The 7,642-nt window shown below is 41.8% G+C and overlaps 1 long non-coding RNA gene across 1 annotated transcript; it reads right to left on the bottom strand.

Moving 5' to 3' along the window:
• Positions 1 to 2,164: 2,164 nt before the first annotated feature.
• Positions 2,165 to 5,884, bottom strand: LOC137040085 (uncharacterized). The gene is made up of 3 exons (XR_010897832.1): positions 5,599 to 5,884; positions 2,774 to 2,887; positions 2,165 to 2,325 (listed from the first exon to the last, which is right to left on the bottom strand). It is a non-coding gene; the product is annotated as an uncharacterized lncRNA (long non-coding RNA).
• Positions 5,885 to 7,642: the final 1,758 nt, after the last annotated feature.

The raw sequence follows: 7,642 nt of genomic DNA, 5'->3' as shown, positions 1-7,642 counted from the left end.
CAATCATGTAACCATCTGGCACTGTTGCTTTGTTTGTCCTGCTTGTGGACTGAATAAACACTTGAGAATTTGGAACTTTCTTGTCCTTATGCTTACCTGGAGCTAAACATAACAAATTGGCGACGAAGATGGGATAACTTGGCATGCGTCTCATCTGTCTCCAGCTTGTGTACCTGTGGAAGATGGCAGTGAGAGTGAATTAGTGTCCTTGCCTCTTCAGTCTGTCCCTTCCTCTACTGTGTTGCCAAAAAACACGAGATCCAATACCAGTGCTTGGCTGTCTACCTGTTACTGTTACTAGAGATGATATGAACTGTAATACGTCAATATTCATTGTTGAATGTGGCACAGCTCTTCTTGGAATGGATTTGATAAATGGATTGCATCTTAAGTTTGAAGGTTCTTCTATTCTTCCAGGACATGTTCAGTCTTCAGTCCCTGTAATGCGACTTTCTGCTTCTGTGCCTGTTGGCAAGCTAGGATGTGCAAAAGGCTTTGTGCATAAGGTAAAAATTTCTCCAGATGTGAAACCTGTTCGTCAGAAACTCAGAAGGTTACCATTGTCTGTTCGAAATGCTGTTAGTGATGAACTGCAACGTCTTCTTGACCTGGGCGTTATTGAACGAGTGGATGCTTCGCAGTGGATTTCTCCAATTGTAGTTGTTCAGAAGAAGACGGGTGGCATTCGTATGTGTGTAGATCTGAGAGAACCAAACAAAGCTGTTGTTGCAGATTGTTATCCGTTGCCCCATATTGAGGAGATGATGTCTACGCTGTGTGGAGCAACTGTCTTTTCTACAATTGACTTAGAGAATGCTTACTTCCAGCTTTTGTTACATGAAGAAAGTCGTGATCTGACTGCATTTATTACCCATGAAGGGTTATTCAGATTCTGTCGAGTACCTTATGGCCTTGCTTCAGCTCCGTCTGCATTTCAGAAAATGCTAGCAACTGTACTGCAAGGGTTGCCAAATGTGGCTAATTATCTGGATGACGTTATTGTCTGGGGACACACAAAAAGTGAACATGATCACATGCTTAAAGTGGTTATTCAGCGTATACATGATGCAGGCTTACAGTTGAATGATTCAAAGTGTCACTTTAACAAAAGCAGTTTGCGCTTTCTTGGTCATACTGTATCTGCACAGGGTATTTGCCCAGATGAGGCTCATCTTAGTGCAATGCTTCATGCTCCTGTTCCTAATGATGCACATCAGCTCCGTTCCCTTCTTGGATTGTTGTCATGGTACAATAAGTTCATTCCAAATTTTGCCACAGTAGTAGAACCATTGCGTGCTTGCATTAGACAAGGTTCTGAGTTCAGTTGGTCAGATGAAGCTCAGAAGAGTTTCAGTACTGTAAAGGAGTTATTGCTTCAAAGCCCTGCTTTAGCATTGTTTGACCCTAACTTGCCCACTGTCGTTTCAACAGATGCATCAGATTATGGACTAGGTGCTGTATTCTCTCAAATCCATGAAAACAACACAGAGCGTATTGTTGCGTTTGCTTCAAGAACCTTGTCTACTTCTGAACGAAAATATTCAACGATTGAAAAGGAAGCTTTAGCATGTGTCTGGGCTGTTGAAAAATGGAGAACTTACCTCTGGGGTCGAAAATTTCTTCTACGTACAGATCATCAGGCCTTGACAGTGCTTCTCTCCTCTAAAGGTACAGACCGCGCTGGAATGAGGATAGCGCGTTGGGCAGAGCGACTCTTGTGTTTTAACTATGAGGTTAATTATTATCCAGGCTCTAAAAACCAGGTTGCTGATTATCTTTCTCGCCTACCCTTGCCGGCTTCTGATGAGGATCTTTCTGATACTGAGCCTGAGTTTGTTGCATTTCTGTCTTCTGAAATGTCTGCTGTGTCTCCAACTGAATTTGCTTCTGCCTCTGCCTCATGCTCAGAAATGACTGCGCTACGTGCTCAGATTGTTCGTGGATGGCCTTTTTCATCAGCGGCTGTGGATGTTGTTTTACGTCCATATTTTGGATGTTTTGGTTACTCTACACCTTTTATAGGTAACAACAGGTGAACTATAGCGCCATCTCCTGACATATACACAAACACAACATTCCCCCATTACTTAGAACTGTAAATTCCCCCCCCAAAATACAAAGTTGGTGCAATAGGCAGGATTTTGCTGTTCTACATGAAAGATGTCTGCAGTTGCTTCTTTTCCTACGCCATTCTTACCATGTCCGGGTGAGCCGTCTATTCCCTTTGAAGTCTGGTTGAAGATGTTTGAGAACTATTTACTTGTCATAAATGCATCAGGAGATGAATGGCCAGTTGCAAGAAAGCGAGCTTTGTTTCTTCATTGCCTAGGAACAGAAGGTCAGAGATTATTCTATACTTTACCAAATCAAGGAGAGACAATGAAGGATGCTATTCAGACTTTAAAACTGCACTTTATTCCTCGACGTAATGTTGTTGCTGAGCGTCATGCATTCAGAAAACGAATTCAAGCCTCAGGGGAAACAATTTTGCAGTATGTTGCTTCTCTTCGGGACCTAGCAGCCACATGTGAGTTTGCATCTAATGATGATGAGATGTTGCGAGATCAATTAGTGGAGAACGTAAACAGTCATCGTATTAGAGAACGTCTGCTATTAGAGACTGATTTGACTCTTAACAAGGCTATCACGATTGCTACGCAAATGGAGGCTGTTGGTGAACAAGCTAAACTTTTTTCCAATCTGAATTCAGAACCTGTTCAAGCAATACAAGTGACTGGTGTGCCTGTTGTTGATCGTTACACAAGACAATCACCTTTGAAACCTCTGGCTGTGCCTTCAAAGTCGTCTGCTACTCTCTTGACTCGTGCATGTTACCGCTGTGGATCTACCAGACATCTTGCAAATGATCCCAGATGCCCTGCAGTTTCTGTAAAGTGCAATAATTGTCAAAAGGTGGGACATTTTTCCAGAGTGTGTCGTTCACAGCAAACACGTTCTGTCCATGAGATTGAATTGCCTGAGCTTCAGATTCTTTACATGCATGATTCAGTATCTAATAAGATAAAGTGCATTACTACTATCATGACTGCATCAGCTTCTGTACCTGTGGAATTGATTGTGGATTCTGGATCTTCAGTTTCTATTCTGCCAAAATCTTTGTATGAAAAACACTTCAAGCAAGATGCCTTGCTGCCTCCTGCTGTTAAATTGGTAACGTATTCACGAGATCCAATACCAGTGCTTGGCTGTCTACCTGTTACTGTTACTAGAGATGATATGAACTGTAATACGTCAATATTCATTGTTGAATGTGGCACAGCTCTTCTTGGAATGGATTTGATAAATGGATTGCATCTTAAGTTTGAAGGTTCTTCTATTCTTCCAGGACATGTTCAGTCTTCAGTCCCTGTAATGAGACTTTCTGCTTCTGTGCCTGTTGGCAAGCTAGGATGTGCAAAAGGCTTTGTGCATAAGGTAAAAATTTCTCCAGATGTGAAACCTGTTCGTCAGAAACTCAGAAGGTTACCATTGTCTGTTCGAAATGCTGTTAGTGATGAACTGCAACGTCTTCTTGACCTGGGTGTTATTGAACGAGTGGATGCTTCGCAGTGGATTTCTCCAATTGTAGTTGTTCAGAAGAAGACGGGTGGCATTCGTATGTGTGTAGATCTGAGAGAACCAAACAAAGCTGTTGTTGCAGATTGTTATCCGTTGCCCCATATTGAGGAGATGATGTCTACGCTGTGTGGAGCAACTGTCTTTTCTACAATTGACTTAGAGAATGCTTACTTCCAGCTTTTGTTACATGAAGAAAGTCGTGATCTGACTGCATTTATTACCCATGAAGGGTTATTCAGATTCTGTCGAGTACCTTATGGCCTTGCCTCAGCTCCGTCTGCATTTCAGAAAATGCTAGCAACTGTACTGCAAGGGTTGCCAAATGTGGCTAATTATCTGGATGACGTTATTGTCTGGGGACACACAAATAGTGAACATGATCACATGCTTAAAGTGGTTATTCAGCGTATACATGATGCAGGCTTACAGTTGAATGATTCAAAGTGTCACTTTAACAAAAGCAGTTTGCGCTTTCTTGGTCATACTGTATCTGCACAGGGTATTTGCCCAGATGAGGCTCATCTTAGTGCAATGCTTCATGCTCCTGTTCCTAATGATGCACATCAGCTCCGTTCCCTTCTTGGATTGTTGTCATGGTACAATAAGTTCATTCCAAATTTTGCCACAGTAGTAGAACCATTGCGTGCTTGCATTAGACAAGGTTCTGAGTTCAGTTGGTCAGATGAAGCTCAGAAGAGTTTCAGTACTGTAAAGGAGTTATTGCTTCAAAGCCCTGCTTTAGCATTGTTTGACCCTAACTTGCCCACTGTCGTTTCAACAGATGCATCAGATTATGGACTAGGTGCTGTATTCTCTCAAATCCATGAAAACAACACAGAGCGTATTGTTGCGTTTGCTTCAAGAACCTTGTCTACTTCTGAACGAAAATATTCAACGATTGAAAAGGAAGCTTTAGCATGTGTCTGGGCTGTTGAAAAATGGAGAACTTACCTCTGGGGTCGAAAATTTCTTCTACGTACAGATCATCAGGCCTTGACAGTGCTTCTCTCATCTAAAGGTACAGACCGCGCTGGAATGAGGATAGCGCGTTGGGCAGAGCGACTCTTGTGTTTTAACTATGAGGTTAATTATTATCCAGGCTCTAAAAACCAGGTTGCTGATTATCTTTCTCGCCTACCCTTGCCGGCTTCTGATGAGGATCTTTCTGATACTGAGCCTGAGTTTGTTGCATTTCTGTCTTCTGAAATGTCTGCTGTGTCTCCAACTGAATTTGCTTCTGCCTCTGCCTCATGCTCAGAAATGACTGCGCTACGTGCTCAGATTGTTCGTGGATGGCCTTTTTCATCAGCGGCTGTGGATGTTGTTTTACGTCCATATTTTCAAGTACGTGATGAACTTGCTGTGCAAAAGGACTACGTGTTTAGAGGGTCACGTCTGGTTGTTCCTGTTTCATTACGACATGTCTTGGTGAGTCTGGCTCACGAAGGTCATCAAGGAATAGTGCGTACGAAGCAGCGCATTCGTGAACTTTATTGGTGGCCTGGTATTGACTGTTTGGTTAAGGAGCAGATTAAGAATTGTGAAGTTTGCTTGTCTTCTGATAAGACTACAACTCTCCGCGTTGCACCATTACAACCTGTACCTTTTCCATCTGTGCCATGGGAAAAAGTGGCTGTTGACATTGTTGGCCCATTTGAAACCGCTACTTGGGATTGTCGGTACATTATGACATTAATTGACTATCATAGTAAGTGGCCAGAAGTAGCATTCACTTCTTCAATCACAAGTAAAAATGTGATCAACTTCTTGACATCAGTCTTCAGCAGATTTGGACATCCTCATTACATTGTATCTGACAATGGATGTCAATTTAAGTCAGTGGAGTTTGCAGCATTTCTGAAAGAGAGAGCTATTCAACATCTACATACGTCACTGTATCATCCAGCTGCAAATGGAGCTATTGAAAGATTCCATAGAGTACTGAAGAGTTCTATTCAATCAGCGATTCTGTCTGGAAAGCCATGGAAATCAACAGTTACAGCATTTCTTCAAACTTACCGTGCTACTCCCCATTCTGTTACTGGACGGTCTCCTTCTGAGTTGCTCTGTGGCAGGAAAATGCGCACTCGCCTTAATGTCCTTCCTCCTCCTATCATTTGTAAGAATGCTGATGTGAGTCAGAAAGTGGCATTGTCCCAAAAGAAGATGAAAACATACACAGACCTCAAACGAAGAGCTTGTACTCCTGAGTTCAAACCAGAAGATTGGGTGCGTATAAAAATTCCAGTTCATGTTCCTAAAGGACATCCTAGATTCTCAAAGCCTTTGAAAATTGTGCGTCAACTTGGTCCATGTACTTACCGGTTGACAGATGGGAAAACTTGGCATGCGTCTCATCTGTCTCCAGCTTGTGTACCTGTGGAAGATGGCAGTGAGAGTGAATTAGTGTCCTTGCCTCTTCAGTCTGTCCCTTCCTCTACTGTGTTGCCTAAAAATGAATTTGTGAACTTGCCTACTCAAACTGCCTCTCCATCTGTTCCTGAAAGATCTTCATCACGAGTAAAACGCCCTCCACGTTGGTTGCACGATTATGTCACTTAAAAAAAAAGAAAAAAAAATCTATTTTTACACTAATTGAATTTGATGTACCTATTGTATTGGCTTTGCCTATTGCACCAACTTTGTATTTTGGGGGGGAATTTACAGTTCTAAGTAATGGGGGAATGTTGTGTTTGTGTATATGTCAGGAGATGGCGCTATAGTTCACCTGTTGTTACCTATAAAAGGTGTAGAGTAAGAATGGAAGGGTTGTTGCACCTGCTGTCAATCATGTAACCATCTGGCACTGTTGCTTTGTTTGTCCTGCTTGTGGACTGAATAAACACTTGAGAATTGGGAACTTTCTTGTCCTTATGCTTACCTGGAGCTAAACATAACAGTATTTGAACTGAAAAGGTAGGTAAATAGACACATATTCTTCCAAGAGTAATGATTTTTTTAAATGTCTGCCATTTACTTAAAGTTAAAACGTATTGGTTTTGTCCGTAACATAGTTGACCAAATAATGAGTAAACTTTTTGTTTTTAAAACTAAATATCTGAAATAAATTATGCTTGAGCTTGGCAATTAATAAAAACAAAATATTTCAGGGATGATTTATCAGGAAAGATAATAATATTTTGTAAATAAATATATTTTTTCCCAGAATTATTCAAACTCAAAATCTCCCACAATTATATATTGACCCAGATGCACAAATGCGCGTGACAGGGCGCACGTTAACTGAGTGACAGAGAGCCCATGCGGACTCCGTGTCAGTTCAGTTGATTTTGATTGATTTGTGCGAGTGAGATCGTTTTGAAGACAATGGTAAAAGGTCGGAAGACTGAATCCATGTTCCATGTGGCCAGAGCTGCCAACTCTCACGCATTGGCCGTGAGACACACGCATTTGATTGGTTTCACACGCCACACTCTTGATTTCTCACGCTGAAGTGTCAACCCTGTCGGTCAAATGCCTGAAAGATAAGTTTTATCTATAGATCTACCTGATGAGCCACTCGTAATCGATTAGTTATGCTTTCGGTGAGGGGGTTCAAGATAAATGTGCAACTAAATAAGTGTAGCGCGACCAAAAGCTACATTCCGTTTTAAGTTCTGACGAGAACGAGCAATGAGCGAAGCGCGAAAGCGTCTCTAGCTAACTATGGTCGCAAGTTCCATCATTAACGTTAAACGAGTTGGTGTTTCCCGAAACATTGTTCCAACAAACGTTTGCAAACTGCATCACAAAGTTGGTTGGAATGACAGCTCTCGACCTGTGATTATAGCAGAGTATCTTGGTTTCATGACGTGGACTTATGTCCATTTTTTTAACGAAACAATTCGTAACGAAAATAAATAGTCAAGCAATGCGCACGCGAGCAGCTCATGACTGGAGTCTCAGAGCGGTTCTGTTCGTGCTTCATCACTGCATGTGTTGTGAGTAACCTGCATCTTTAGCCTAATCCTGACTCCTGAGGATCTCATTTAAGTTGCATACATTTTGTTCTTGCACTGATGTTAAATTTGTAGCCATTTTGCACTTTGACAGCCAGTTTGAG

This window comes from Pseudorasbora parva, chromosome 14 (genome assembly GCF_024679245.1).
Source record: "Pseudorasbora parva isolate DD20220531a chromosome 14, ASM2467924v1, whole genome shotgun sequence".
NCBI lineage: Eukaryota > Metazoa > Chordata > Actinopteri > Cypriniformes > Gobionidae > Pseudorasbora > Pseudorasbora parva.
This window is presented reverse-complemented; position numbering and strand designations above follow the sequence as displayed.